Source organism: Mytilus galloprovincialis, chromosome 11, assembly GCF_965363235.1.
Source record: "Mytilus galloprovincialis chromosome 11, xbMytGall1.hap1.1, whole genome shotgun sequence".
NCBI classification, from domain to species: domain Eukaryota; kingdom Metazoa; phylum Mollusca; class Bivalvia; order Mytilida; family Mytilidae; genus Mytilus; species Mytilus galloprovincialis.
Genome location: NC_134848.1, coordinates 63,158,706 through 63,173,620, shown reverse-complemented (window position 1 = coordinate 63,173,620; position 14,915 = coordinate 63,158,706).

The following is a 14,915-nucleotide window of genomic DNA, read 5'->3' as shown; positions in this document are numbered from 1 at the left end:
CCAATATAATAGAACTAATTCAACAATCGCGAGTGAAGAGGAACATAAATCTGGACACCAACAGAAAAGACGAAATAACGAAAATACCAATGAGGGAAATGAGGAGTTGATGGATAACGTAAATGGAAAGAAAAATCAAGACAGAAACAATTTTGTAGATAGTGGCTCTGCCAAAGCAGCTCATCAAATGGCGGGAAGAAACGACGAAAATGTGAAAGTCAAAGATGAAGAAATTAAGGAATACATAAACGAGAAAGATAATCCAGACGGAAAGGAATCGATATATAGTAGCTCTGTAGTAGCAGCCTATGACGAACAAGAGAAAGACCCAAGCAATGAACGGAGCAAACTCATAAAAAGTCAACTTACTGAGACAAAGGAAATTATTCCTTCAAAACATGATGATCTAGAAAATACTGACACTGATAATACAATATTGTTGCCTTACACTTGGAAGCATGAACCATTTGAACAAGAACCTAGTCGGACAGTGGGGACCATACGTAATCTTGAACCAATCACGACTCATATCCGAATGGAAGAAATTCAATGGCAGAGGCTATTAGAACGGAAGTTGACAAGAAAAAATGACGAAAGGGAACTAGAACAAAGTTATAGGGACGAAATTCAAACACAGATTAGAAAAATAGAGAAAAAGAAAAAGACTGATAATCTAATGCTTAAAAGAAGAATGGTTGAATTTGAGAAAAGACGAAGAGCTAACAATTTTGCTTTTTGTCGAATGCTACAAAGAAAGGATAAAGAATTCCAAATGGAAAATGATGCTTTACAACAAAGAATTCTTGAAATCGAGAAACAAAAACAGAAGAACGTTGAAAAATTGAAAAACAGAGTTAGTCACCTTGAACAGACGAAACAACGAGAACAGGAAGCATTTCTTCATCGCATGCAAGAGTTGGAACACAAAAGAGAAGAGGAGTTTGAAGCGTCACAGAAACGTTTTCAAGAAATTGAAAAACGCAAATATAACGAAAGAAGAGCATGGCTTTTACATGTTCAAAAGATAGAAGGACTAAAGAAGGAAGTTTTCAAGAGATCCGTCCAATGCTTAGACGGTGAAACCAGAACATCAGATACATTTGAACAGTCACGTGACCAAGAAGTATCACATCATCAAAACATCGTTAAGAATGTGAAGGACCAAGCAAGAGTCATGGAAACTGTTAGTAATCGAAACATACCACGTGCCACTGCCTTAACGCTTCCTAAAATACCAAAACGAGGTCTGATAGGTAAGGTTAAAACGGATGGAGCAAAATCAAGAAAGAGAAAGGAAAAGGATTATGGTAATTTAAGTGTTACAGCAACTGAGAAGTCTTTACATAGTGGAAGTATACAAGATAATTCAGAAGATATACGACAAAATGTTACAGTATCAAATTAAACTGAACTTACGTTTCTAGACCCTAGAGATTATCGTTAAACATTTTATACGTACATATAGTAATTACCAATAAACAAATTATGATGATTTGATGCATTTTTTTATGTACCCCTCATATCTTTTGATTTATATCAATGTTTGTTAGAGGAATGTAATTTTTATAATTAAACTATAATATACAATTAAGCCTGCCAAATGATATTTTATCGTGTGTTTTTCTATTTTGTGATGTAATGCTATTGTTTCTGAAAAAGGGAAAAGGTTTGGTACCATTCAAACGTTAAATCCCGCTGCAAATATTTGCACCTGTCCAAAGTCAGGAATCTGATGTACAGTAGTTGTCGTTTGTTTATGTAATCAGGGGTTAAAATTTTTTGTTATAGCTCACTAGCCCAGGGCTAATTGGTAGCAGGATTTTACTAGCCCTGTTGGAAGAACTTCTAGCCCAACAAAATTGACCTGCTCGCCCGAGTATGCCTGAAAAATTCAGAGTTTGCTGCAATATACAATGAATTCTATAAACTTAACAATTTTTATCCGTTGTATTGTAGATTTTAGCAAATTGGATACCCAAAACTTATGTCAGCAAATAATAACCCATTAGCAGATATATTCAATTAATCGATAATTGAATATTCTGTAATAATGAGTTGACCAAATCCCGAGATGGCACAAGGCTTGACCACTGCTATACATGGTTATATAAAAGAGGATTGGAGTGATTTTTGAGATACATCATCACGTTTGTGTAAAAGAATTATCAGCTGGTTATGTGTAATGCTCATATTTGTTTTCAGTTTTAAAGTTCTATTTATTAAAATAAATCAAATGACCTCAAATATTTATATGAATAAATATCACCTTCAAGAGTTTGTGTCTTTTATAATTGTTTTATAAATGAAGTGCAGTAATATCCGTATTTACATTTATTTATTATCTAAGCTAATTGTGGGCTATAAATAGATAAAAAAAAAAAACTGAGCAGTCTCTAAACGGAAATTGTATTTGTTATAAATTTTATTTCTTCAAAAATCAAATTAATTTGAATATAAATGAAGATAAACATGATTGATGAAATATTATTGCATCAAGTTTAAGTTTTCTGAAGACTGTTCATGTTTAGGTCTTGGTTCTTGAGGCTTTAAAGTATGTAAACAAAAACAAAATGACATCCATAACATGTGCACATATTACACATTTAAATCTGACAAAAATCAGGTTTCTGATGCCAAAAGGGATTCACATTTATATTGCAATAAATTATTTAGAAGGAGAATACTGGTACAATCAGGTTACATTATATTTCTCTAGTTGCATAAGCAGTGTACAATTCCTCCTGTACTGACAAATCGATATTGAAAGTACGGGATCCACCCAGAGTTATTTGTTCTATTTTAAAACTTTTACAAAATCAGTTCAAATTCTGGGAATCCCGGAGGACGTAGTCGAATCTGATTGGCTAAGATAGAATAGTGATTAGGGGATTTTCTACTTTCTATTTTGGAAACTCCAAGAATATTTTGTTACTAGTCCGTCGGGCATATTGGGTTACAAGATTTGGTTGCCCGAGGCCTAAATGCTGTAGTCCCGGAAGTCGGGCTAGTGGATTTTTTAACCCCTGGTAATTTATACGTGTTTTTCGTTTCTCGTATTTTTTATATAGATTAGACCGTTGGTTTTCTCGTTTGAATGGTTTTACACTTGTAATTTTGGGGCCCTTTATAGCTTGTTGTTAGGGGTGAGCCAAGGATCTCGTGTTGAAGACCGTACATTGACCTATAATGGTTTACTTTTATAAATTGTTATTTGGATGGAGAGTTGTCTCATTGGCACTCACACCATATCTTCCTGTATCTAATAACAGAGTTTTCAGACATATATTGTCTCAATTAAGTCTTTTACTCTCTCTCTGATGGACATAGACGAAAAGGAGCAATACAAGAGCTGTAGGATTAACGTTAAGGGATGGCAACCACAATAAGATTTTTTTACGATAATACGTACATGTATCTTTAATTAGTAAACTGTATTGAAAGCTGGGTAGTATACAACATATTTCCTCACTTGGTATCTTCTATTTTTTTTTTACATTGATCAAAAAATAATTTTATCATTGTTTAACTTAATATGCATTATATACAATGATATTAAAGATGTACCGCATATGATCATATAGAGTTTATCACTAGTTTGTCAATACTGAAGTTTTGAGTTCGAATCTGGCACATTGCAGTTGTGTTCGACTCCAATTCTTAATTTGCTGGGATTGTGAATTTTCCTACCGACGTTTGTTGGATATCTCCGGGTACTCCGGCTTCCTCCACCATTAAAAAAATAACCTCCACAAAATAGCACGGGGTTAACTGGGTCCTAGTCTCCAGCGGCTCTTTTGTCGTGTCCTGTAAAGAAGTGGTCTTTGACACCAATCAATCAATCCTAATTTTCTAACAGACATTCATACCAATTTTAATAAACTATAATATATTCTTGTGTTGAATTTGAAGAAGAACAAATAGGTAGTTTAACCATGTTGACCCATTTGTGTTACTATTGAACATATCGAGGCCAAGGAATCAAACATTTGGCAAAAAAATATAATGCAAACACAGTTCAGTAAAAGTTTATTACTAGTTAGGTGTAGAATAATATATTTTATATATAGTCAAAGATACATATGCAAAACTTATCATCTTTTCTAGACTTAGATGAGGTGGAGCTAGATATATGCCACAGTCACGTGTCTTTTGTGTATTTTCACTTCTAGTTGTGTCTTTTGGTTTTTGTTTATTTAACACCCAAACTGAAAAAGCCCACATTTGTTTTCAAATACAATTGTGCGTTAACTAAATTTATCATAGGTACACATGTACCAGGCTTCAATTATTGTTAACCAGTCTACAAATGACCAGTGGCTCTCAAAAAAAATGATTAAAAAAGGCAAAATATGCGAAGCTGAAAAAGCATTGTTTATTGCGTCTGTCAAGTGAAAGGTTTAGTGCTCGAAAACTAGGTTCAATCCACTATTTTCTACATTTGAGAATGCCTGTACCAAGTCAGAAATATGACAGTTGTTGTCCATTCGTTTGATATGTTTTATCATTTGATTTTGTCATTGATGAGGGACTTTCCGTTTTGAATTTTCAGCGGGGTTCTGTAGTTTTGGTTTTTTACTTTTTAGCAAACAATTGGAAAGTTGAAGATATCATTTCGGAAACAAAAGCATATATTCCTTTATATCGACAAGGTTGGAATTGAACATACAACAACAATGTGGACCTTCAAAAGTAGAGATTGTGTATGTTTTGCATAATACATGTATTTACCGTCTCTGCTCTAACGCCATCGCGCTACTCAATAAATAGAAAACCTTCAGACCAAATAAACTAACCCTTAGATAGTAAAATTACCGATTAAACACTAGTGATTTTTTTAACCTCAGATAGTTGTGGTGCAACAGTAGACGGGCTGAAGTAGTTTGATTGCAAATAATATGTTTATCACGATACACATTATTATAGAATAAAGGTTAGCTGGGATCTACGATATTGATAGTAACATACTAAATATTTCAAAGCTGTCCGGGACCATCTTTTCTTTAGGGAGTTGGAGACTTAATATGATATACCGAAATAATGTTATGAATAAAGAAATACAGACCTAAATTCATTTAAATGATGCTGATCATGATACCGAAGCACGAGCTTGTTGGCAGACGTTTTTGTTTAATTAGTGTTTTATCGTCCTCAATTATTGGTACTGACCAACTGGAAGCGAAAACCGTTCGATATGATTTCCATGAACACGAAACATTTCTTAAGAAGAACTCCTACAAGTTATAATGGACACTTCAACTTTGGATAGCCGAAAATATACATCACGTGTCTGGACAGCATAACATAATTCAAACAGGATAAGCAGTCACGGTAAATGTTTTGTCGTGTTTTTTCCCCTAAAACACTTCATTTTTTAATCTAATTTTTTGGTTTTCTTGGTCATACTTCTGAAATAAATTATGAATTATGTTATGTTAAAAGTGTCGTAAAGAAATATAATAAATTAAATAAACGTACTTATATTGAAGGAATATAGGGAAAGCTCTTCACTTAAGTTGGTACAACGTGGCATTGAAGATGTTTGTATTAATCTGAAGTACAAGATACTAAACATTTGATAAATATCTTTCCTTTTTTGGCAACAATAGAAATATATATTGCAATTTGTGAAATATATAACTTAATTATATAACGTCTTGCATTATACGTCTCTTGTCTAGTTTTAATTAGTTGGTACAAATCATGTCTATTCTCAAAACCATGAAGCTGCAACAATTAAATTTACAATCAAATAAAATCATAGAACATTTTTAAGACTTAATTATATTTGTCAAATAAAATTGAGAATGGTAATGGGGAATGTGTCAAAGAAACAACAACCCGACCAAAGAGCCGACAACAGCCGAAGGCCACCAATGAGTCTCCAATGCTTCAAATTACTTGATGATTTTAACTTTAGGTGCAAATATTGTACGAAATATGAATATGTATGCCTCGCAAATAAAGGCAACAGTAGTATACTACTGTTCAAAATTCATAAATCAATTAAGAATAAACCCAAACTAAAACTGAGGGAAAATCAAATATAAGAGGAGAACTATAGACACAACAGAAACACAACATTAAAATGTAACACATCCAGAAATGAATTATAATATCACAATGGCTATTTTTCTGACTTGGTACAGGTCATTTTAAGAAAAAATGGTGGTAAAACTGCATTACCGACCAAATGTTTGACGTGGCAACTATGCAACAACATTTAAACTTTAATCTTTTGACATTGTTCTATATTTTTTATTTATTTTTCCCATCATTATTTGTTCTTTATATATCAGCAACTTATAATTCTCTATATTCTGTCATTTATTTTGCCATTTATTCTTCACTTTTCCCAATATTTTCGTTTCTGTAAACCTCCTCTGGACCCTCATATATATGAATTTATGCAGCCAAATCACTCGCAATTATGTAGTCTCATATTGACGTTAACGCTAATAAAAGTAACCTTCTGATTTAATTAAAAATAACCGTTACAATTATTTCATAAAAAAATATATTCTTCAGACTATTTACTCATGATCGCATAAAGGCAAGATTATTCGTTTGTCTTAATTAATACAAACATCAAATTGTCGACATTTTATCAAAGTCATATACACAGTTATTATAAAATTAAGTGTCTTGTTACCAATAATCTTCTATTTTATGAACAAAACAAAATCATTTCAAAGATAACAATAGCAGTATTTGAAAATACTGCAATGTAAGCTCGAATATTTATGTATCATTAACAATTTTTTAAATAACATATTTTAAATATCGTCTCAATTATTTTAATTTAAAGTTTCGTTTGGTGTTTAGGGTGAGTAAGCATTTATGTTCAACTATTGTTTAAATTAGTTTTGTTTACAAGATGGCGGACAATAATACTATATGCATAATAACATGCAATTATACTCATACAGGGGATGATTATGAACTTGTGGAAATATGGTAAGAAAAAAATATTTCATTGAAGTAAAAGATCTATAAAGATATATTTCAAATATTAAAATATAGCATTTTATACAATGATATCAAAATATAACATTGATTAAATGTTGAAATATCAAATTAAAAAAATGTAAACAAATAAAATTCTCTCTTTTCTAATAAGCTTAGAAATGCAAGCATTAAAACAAGCACAAATTGCGCATATTCCAGGCATATTAAAAGCTGATATAACATTGCTCATATTAAATCTATTTAAACATGAAATAATGATGTGTAAGTATAGAATGTAAATTAATTGGAATCTATTTTGACACGATTCTTGCTTAATATTGAGACAGAAAAAAATGTTAGTTTCAAGTACACAGGCAAATTTCACTCACATCAATTTCACGTGAATTTAAATTCAAGTGAATCTCACGTGAAATTCACATCAATTTCACCTCCAACGAGCTTATATGTGAAACTCACGTGAAATCAGTTTTTGTGAGTTTCACATGGATTTCACATGAAAATCACGTCATTTTTTTTCATGTGACATTCACATTAATTTTTAAGATAGAGTATTTCAAAAAACATCTAAATTTTTATATTTAATTAAAATCATGAAAAATATCCATTTTTTGGGGGGTAAATTTCACGTGAAACTCATGTGAAAAATTTCACACCATGTTCATGTGAATCTCAATTCACGTGAAATTCACATGACAATTTTCACGTGAGTTTCATGTGTAAGTTCGATTGAGGTGAATCTCATGTGAAATTTTTCATGTGAATTTCATGTGAGATTTATGTGAAATTCATGTGAGCAAATTTTGCCTGTGAATGTAATCTGTTTTAATTGTGTTATTGTTTAGCAATCAATTTCACATGAGACCCCTTCTCCCTCTAAAAAACAAAAACATAATTCCTCAAATGCTGTCTTTATGTAATGTATGTAATTCAAACTGCAGCATTTGTAAACTCAGCTTTTATTCATAGAAAAAAACCACAGATTAAATAATAGAGAAAATGGCGAAAAGCTAATTAACAATACTAGGGTGCTAAAAAATGAAGACTTGAGAATATTGGGCAAATTAATTATAGAACAAATATAGAAGAAAGGTCTAAAAAAAATTAAGAATGAAGACATAACAGATCCCATCAGGACCCTCATATATCTACTGCCCTATACATTTTGAAATGATGACAAAGAGAATAAGACGCATTTCGTTTTTTTTTATAGACATCAAGGTTCCTGATCTTATTTGGTTAAATATTCGTTATTATGAAATACATATTACTTATATGTATACATTAAGTCCTGTAAAATGATTTAAAAGTGATATGCATATAAAGTCATCGCATTTTTGTAGCAAACACGTTTTAGCCACACATTATATATATGATATTTTTTACAACTCATTAAGCTTCTGGTAATATACATCTTTACTTGATACGGATCTGTTAATTACAGATTACTGATATTACTTATTATAAGTTTGTAAATTGTATGCCATAAACCGTTACATGTGTGCAGCATGGAGAGTAGTTTTCTAACCCCCAAAAATCAGATATAATTATATTTGTAGAATCATTTCTTTTCAATAGATGAACATGTCGAGAACAAGTGCATATCAATAGTTATGACAAAGAAATGGACTGGATAGAAAAGCTGCCATGGGTAATGCTGTTGACATTTTGTACCGTAAAAAAATTGAAGAGCGCAAAAAACAGACGGAAAAGGAACGTCAAATTTACCAAGCTTGTATAGCCTGGAATATCAGACAAGAGGAACTACATAAAAGAGAAATTGCTGAAAGAAAGGAAAAGGCTTGGAAAGTACAAGAGAAGGAGAGAATGAAAAAGGACGAAGAACTGATGGAAATGTTTGTTCAAAATATCGAAAAAGAGAAAATATCAAACAAGAAAGAATTGAAGTTAAGAGAACGAAAAATTGAGGAAAGGAAAAGACTGAGTTCTTCACTTTCTAATAGGAGCACAAGACAGATGGAAGAACACATTAAAATGGAATCAAAGATAATTGCCAAAAACATAGAGAGTATCGAAAAAAGAGCGGAAAAGTCAAGAGAGGAGACGAGAACACGAATTAAAACAATAGAAAAGAAACACGCGGAGGACCGGAAGTTGTTTATGCGCAGAGTTACAACCGCTGAACAGGAAAGAAATAGAGATATTGTAAAAGCTGAACGCAGAATATCATACATTGAGAAAAAGATTGTACAGGAGCGTATGATTTGGCAGCACAAACTTATGGCCGCGAGACGTATTGAAAATGGGAAGAAAGTATCTAGTAGAAGACTTTGGGAAATTGGACGAAAGACAGTTGAGAAGAAAAAACAGTCGCTTGAAAAGTCTAAAGAAGGCGAGGGCAATAAAGTTTATAAATCTCAACAAAAATTTGAGATAGACTGGGAAAACAAGACATATCCAAGTGGGAAAGATAAATTGCATAAAAACATGACAAAAAAGGCAATAACTAGTCCCGTTGTCAAGATGACATTGTCAACTGTAAACGAAGAAGATCCTATTTTACTAGACGTAGGCAAAAAGAAAATTACACCTAGAATAAGCACGAAACAACGTATTACTAAAAACGAAGTAAAACAAGATAAAGTGCGACGTTCTAACTCCGAACGGTTTCAACGTTTTTATGTTCCTCAAAAGAGTAGTTATGCTGTAAAACAAACAACTCTAAACACATTTAGAAAATCGAATACGGATGTCAGTAGAAATTATTCTCTGAGCAAAGCCGAAAGAGTAACAAACGATGCGGAGTTTAGTAAAGATAAAGAAAAACCAAGAAAGAAAACTAGGAATAATGAGAACTATCTCCGTAGAGATAACAAACTTAACAATCCTTCAGATCCAAACATTTCCAATAAGCAAACAAAGAATCCCGATGGAGAATTTGAACAAAAATCACAAGCAACAAAACCAGAGGATATTGCAGACAAAACAACGAAAATAAACGAAAAACCAATTCAAAAATACAACCATGCCGCCCACACAGGCAATTCACATCGTAAGGACACATCACTACCTGGACAAATCAAACCAAATCTAACTCAAACACCTACTGGTAATTTCAACTCATTCTACCGTTTACAAGAAAAGAAACAAATAATCACATTATCTGATCCGCTGATTCCAAAAAGTCTTGAACTCGGACAACCGGAAGTTGAGGAAATTATGGGCATTAAGCCTCTCTCAGTCGCGAACGATAGTATAACAAATAAAACTGTCCATTTCGAAAACAAGTCTCCAGAGAGCAAAAACCCAACAAGGAAAGACATAGAACCAAAGAGTGAAAAAAATAACGAGGAGCCTATAAATGCACAATTTATCAATCAATATTCAAAAATGACGGAAGGTCAAATTTCAAAGAATAAGGATAAGAAAGAACGTTACGAGTTTCTATTTTCTACAATTCAAAAGCCGCAAAGGATAGGAAACAATGAAAGCGAGAGTAAAAACAAGGAGAAAACAGATAAAGAGTCAACGAATCATTCTGTACCGAACCTCCCAACTACTAAACAGGTACTTCTTTTAGACAAAACTCAAGTCAAACCACCAGAGATGAGGACAGGGGCAGTCAATACAAAAGTGTCACTAAAAACTAAGATTAAAGAACTTGAAAATAATACTAAGACAAGACATCACTTTGGAAAAATGGCTGAAGTGGAAGAAGGTTTTCGAAATCCTAAAACAAAAGAGGATCCAAAAACAACCACTGTAGAACATATAACGGGTGTTTCGTTGCAAAATAACGAAATCGAGATTGTCAAACGTTCCATCATCGAAGACAGTCGTGAAAGGCGACAAAAACTAACTGTTCCAATAAAACCAAGAGCAAAGCTCTCTGTAAATAGTTACCCCAGTATGCTTTTAGTGGACCAGAGAATATCAGAGGTACAACGAAGGATAGATAAAATGATGAAGACTAGCAGTACAGACATATCAGTAGCATAATTTATTCAAGTTTTTTTTTTCATTCTGATTTCAGTTTTAAATTGTCTTTTTACCTTTATTTTCTCACGTTTAGCTAGAGGAATAGCCGTATTAGATTTATATAATATATAAACTTATAATTTTAAAATAATTTGTAGTCTACACAGGCAAATTCAACTCACATCAATTCAACGTGAATTTAAATTCATGTGAATCTCACATGAATTTCACATGAATTTCACCTCAAACGAGCTCAATACGTGAAACTCACGTGAAATCAGTTTTTGTGAGTTTCATGTGAATCTCATCACGTAAAATTTTTCATGTGAATTTCATGTGAGATTCATGTGAAATTCATGTGAGCAAATTTTGCCTGTGTACTAAGTTGTCAAGGGAATACAGGTTTTTTTCATAAGATTTTCTATATAAATTCATTAAAATTACTGTATGTATCATCAATGTATTAAAACTTCGACTTTAATTCCATCTAATTACGTTGATAATAACATATTTTGGATGCACAGTTTTGTTATTCTCGTGGGATTTTGTCTGATGCTTGGTCCGTTTCTGTGTGTGTTACATTGTAGTGTTGTGTCGTTGTTCTCCTCTTATATTTAATGCGTTTCCCTCAGTTTTGGTTTGTTACCCCGATTTCGTTTTTTGTCCATGGATTTATGAGTTTGAACAGCGGTATACTACTGTTGCCTTTATTTATCACTTTCAAACAATGGGTCAGTACCACTGTTGGGGGACTGCTTTTCCTGACACTAAGATTCCAACGTTCTCAGACAAAGTTGACCTTATGTGGATTACTAGTAGGTTTCTCCTTTTCTGTACTTTTTAAAAAAAACTTCTAAAAATCTTCATCAAGCATTAAGCTAATTGATTTTGTAATGAAATTTTCAAGTAATTATACATCATAGCATTTCAATTTTGTGGATTCGAGTTATTTAATTTAAATGATCATTATTTAAAAATTACAGTATTTAATAACTAACTTAATTTAAAATGTCAAAACTAGTAACAATAAAATTATCAAAATCATCTTAAAATCAAAGATTAGGATAGACTATTTAGTTTTTGAGCTCTTCAAATTCGTAATTCATATATTTGTTTTCCATTGAACTTCCCTTGTTAGTCTCGAAGAGCCAAAAGGAGCATTCGAAACATCTAATATACGCCAAGAATTTTGATGAGATTTTTTACATATTTCTAAAGAAAAACTGACAATAAGCCTTTATAACAGTTATTACAAAACACACTAGTGGTCTACAAAGCAATGCAAAGGCTATTGTAGGTACAGCAGTAAATATCTTTTGAGTCCATGCAAAAAACGAGATCAATTACATGACTTTAAGGTATTTATTTAACAGTAAACGCATGATACAGAGAAGTACCATTTTCTTGAAACATTACAGGTACCAATGTTAGCTGTGACCATTGCCAAAATCAATTACTCAAAAATCCAAAACCTTGTAAAAACTTCGAGGAACACTATAACAATGTTTCTGAAGTGATTCCTAGGACACAATCTCTTAGAAGTCACAACAATAACATACACGTTGATGAGCAGATGGAATCTATCACACAAATAACGATAAATCCAAATATGAAACTAGTTTATCCTCGCCCCTGGTATATGCCTAGTCTGTAGGCTTGGTAATACAGTGTTTTAGTTAATATGCTGACGTTGCTTGGATGTTTTTTTTTGTATATAAGGAACGTGTGTTAAACTCAGATCTCTCATACTATATGTCGAATGTATTCACTGCACTTCTAAAAATTGGAAGATTTAGAGATATAATAATGAGTATAGTTTTGTTAAGTTAATGACAACAAACAAAACAAACAAACAAAATAGCATGAATATTAAATCTATCTTTATATGGACTAGTGGCGTTGCATTGGAAATATGTCTTTATTGTTAAAATGGGCACTAGGTATACGATATATAAAAAAAACCATTATCTTTTAATGTTTAATCATTAATGAAAGTAAACAGTTGAAATGATAGTTCACTTGTAGTATCCAGTTAAGTTCAATTTTGTCAAAATCAGCCAAGAAACATCGTTGTTCGCTTTCTAGTGAATAATTCGACCTCTGTGGGATAGTTCATGTAGATTAAAAAAATATCATGCATTTTGTTAAGACGTTCATATAGCGCCACCAGACTTATAAAATTGGCCGAGTACAACTGTCTCTGTATTGTTACTTGGGTTAACACAATGTAACCTTAACAAACCGTATTTGGTAGCTTAATCAAAGCTTGGTATCTTTGATGGGTTTCATTTGGTCATATCATTATTAAATTTATACTTGTTTGATTAGTGATATCTAACATACATTTGACCTTAACCTATGACACACATATTTATTATATCCCTTAAGTCGTCAGTATCACAGATTTATTGTTAGACTGTGACATTCTATAACGTATTTCTGACCATACTAAAGCTCAAATGCTAAAGAAAATGGTCCAAAACAGAATGACAAATTTACGCAATTTTGTCTGTTATATTCTATCAGTTTGTGAAAAATATTAAGAGGACCAAGGACATTGTTATCCAAACACCCAAAGTTTAGCTATGATTTTTATAGAGATGCAAAAACATTTAAAAAAAATCTTTTGAATATAAACTCATCATAGAAACCAGGATTACATTTTATTTTTAAGAAAGACGCACGTTTCGTCTACAAAAGACTCATCTGGAGGCTCGAATCCAAAACAATAAAAAAGGCCTAAAAAGTACGAAGTTGAAGAGCATTGAGGACCAAAATTCCTAAAAGTTTTGCCAAATAAAGCTAAGATTATCTATTCCTGAGGTAGAAAGGCCTTATTATCTTAAAAATTCAAAAGTTTCATAAACAGTTAATCTATAAATATGACGAGTTGAAAGTTCTTTCTTTAACACTAATGCATATCAACTCATCATAAATACCAGGATATCACGCTCCTACTCTTTTACTATATTTACACGGCGAGTAAATGAGTTTATTCCTTCAAATATAAACTGCTTGACCATTGCAAAAAAGTTGAAGTTAGATTGCGCGAAGAACTGACCATTAGAGCTAAAGATAGTTTATTTTCGATAAAACGAAGAATTTAGATCACCAGGTCTCAGTAAGATTTAGTCCTCCATACCAGATTCATACCGCGTTACATCTATAGTTGCAAGTACTGGATCCCGATAAGTGGTTTATGTGTCTAACAAATCAATCTACAGGAGGATGTTATTGTGATTGTAGACTCATGTGTCATACTTTAAAATCACCTGCGACTCATCTCAGTATCACACCCAATCTCCAAATAGAGGCTTGGGTGCTTTTTATCGTGGACTCACCAGTAGTATGCATAGACCATAGACATGGTGATTTAAATCTCCATTAGTAGTTTATTTTGAACACTATATATAGGTTAATACTATGAATAGATTCAACAAGTCTTTGAATTATATTACCATGTCACGGGTAATACTTTTCAAACATTTTATCAAAACTAAAATAAAGAAGATAATAGTATATCATTGAAAACGGTACAAAAATAGAAAAGAACGAGGCTAAATCAAACAATTCAGTTTTGAAGTTTTCCTAAAAAAAAACATAAAAAAATAAATAAATTAAAACTCATTAAGGGCGATAATTAGGTTTTTTTATTTCTTTTGTTTACAAACTAAAATATGACGTATTTAATTATGAAATTGAACTAACTAAAAAGTTAAATGATACTTAGTCGATACGTTTTTTATATACGAAATTAAAATTTCCTCATCATGACGGGATATACAATTATATGGCCTTCAAAAAGAACACATAGTACAATTGAATGTCTTAAAGCAACACCAATAGCATATTTGTAGAGACATACTTTTAACAATAGATTTGCTATAACAAATTCTGTCAACATTTTTTTTAACATTATTAAGGACTTTTCCCCCACAGATGTCAGTTATCCCATATCTCTATTAAACATTAATAAACGCAACTAGTCATATATTTTTTTGTGATCTTAGTTC